Consider the following 1,620-nt stretch of genomic DNA (forward strand, 5'->3'; position numbering starts at 1 on the left):
GCTATATGACATTACAGAAAACAAATTGGCAATTAAATGTCATTCCATATCAGTAATTTTTATATATATATATATATATATATATATATATATATATATGGCTTAAACTCATCAGTTAAAAAACAAAGATGTCCCCAGCCTTTTTCTGGCATCTGGGCCTGGAGGGGCTGCTCTGAAGACAGGCGAGCAGCAGGGAGGCCCATGGCAAATCCCAGCCCGATGCGAGCTGTTCGTCATTTTCCCGGGACAGCTCCAGGGTCTTGGTGTCTAGAGAGCTGCTGATGGAGGGCAGGGGCGGCCGCGGAGGTATATGGGACAGGTTGCTCATCAACTCCAAGCGTAATTCCAGAAAGAATTCCACTCTTCAAACAGTTCGGATAGACAGGAGTCCCCTATTGGACCAGGTACAGAGCTTTCTCCCACAGATGGCTCAGGCAAACAAAAAGCTAAGGAAAGGAATATCAACTGCACCACCTGGTCATTTCAATATTGAAAATATTGACACTCTCGGAAAAGTTATGCAAATGGATATGACCTTGTTTGAGATGAATCAGTCTGATTCAAAAGAAGATGACAGTTCACAAGAGAATTCACAAGACAGTTCAGAGGACAGTTCAGAATTTGAGGATGAAGATGATAGCACCTCTTCTGAAGGTGAAGTCACCATCGATACAATTAAGCTTCCTCATTCAGAAGATGGAAAAGGCAAAATAGAGGTTCTGGACCGTCCTGCCAGTGAAAAAAAGAAAACAGGGACATAAACAATCTGAGAAACAGGTGATAGTTCCCGCTAATTCTGTGGAAAAGAATGTGGCTTGCTGGTTATTTTGCATTTCAGATACCTATGGTGTTTGAAAAAATGAATGTATTTTGCTTCTTGAAGAAACAGAAGCTAGCTTTTAAAGAATTGGAAGAGATAGCATTTGGGGAATCTTCTAAGAGCAGACTGTTTTTGATCTCATGCTAAAGAGATTTAGTTTAGAAAGCTTAACTTTTTGTATGGTGATGAGTGAATTTATTGGCATCCTCTTTCATCAGCACAGACTTCAGAAATCTCAAACTTATTTTAAAGTAAAAATACAAGTTACCCATTTGTTTTTGTTTTAAATTGGCCTCTTGGGGCTTCCCTGGTGGTGCAGTGGTTGAGAGCCCGCCTGCCAATGCAGGGGACACAGGTTCATGCCCCGGTCCAGGAGGATCCCATATGCACGGAGCGGCTGGGCCCGTGAGCCATGGCCACTGAGCCTGCGCATCCGGAGCCTGTGATCCGCAACGGGAGAGGCCACAGCAGTGAGAGGCCCACGTACTGAAAAAACAAAAGAAACAAAAACTTAAGTTGGGTTTTTTTTTAGGTTATTATGAAGTCATATTTATTTATTACCATCAAAATGGGTTCATTGAGGGAGAACTTTTTTTTTAACATCTTTATTGGAGTATATTTTCTTCACAATGTTATGTTGGTTTCTGGTCTGTAACAGAGTGAATCAGCTATAGGTACACATGTGTGCCCATGTCCCCTCCCTCTTGCGTGTCCCTTCCACCCTCCCTATCCCACCCCGAGGGAGAAATTTTTTACAAAGTAAAGAATTACTTATATTTAGATGTCCTCAGACATATCTA

The 1,620-nt window shown here is 41.9% G+C and overlaps 1 pseudogene; it reads left to right on the forward strand.

Moving 5' to 3' along the window:
* Nucleotides 1-266: 266 nt before the first annotated feature.
* LOC132419278 (NOP protein chaperone 1 pseudogene) lies at nucleotides 267-809 on the forward strand (annotated as a pseudogene).
* The last annotated feature ends 811 nt before the right edge of the window (nucleotides 810-1,620 follow it).

Source organism: Delphinus delphis, unplaced genomic scaffold (genome assembly GCF_949987515.2).
Source record: "Delphinus delphis unplaced genomic scaffold, mDelDel1.2 scaffold_124, whole genome shotgun sequence".
NCBI lineage: Eukaryota > Metazoa > Chordata > Mammalia > Artiodactyla > Delphinidae > Delphinus > Delphinus delphis.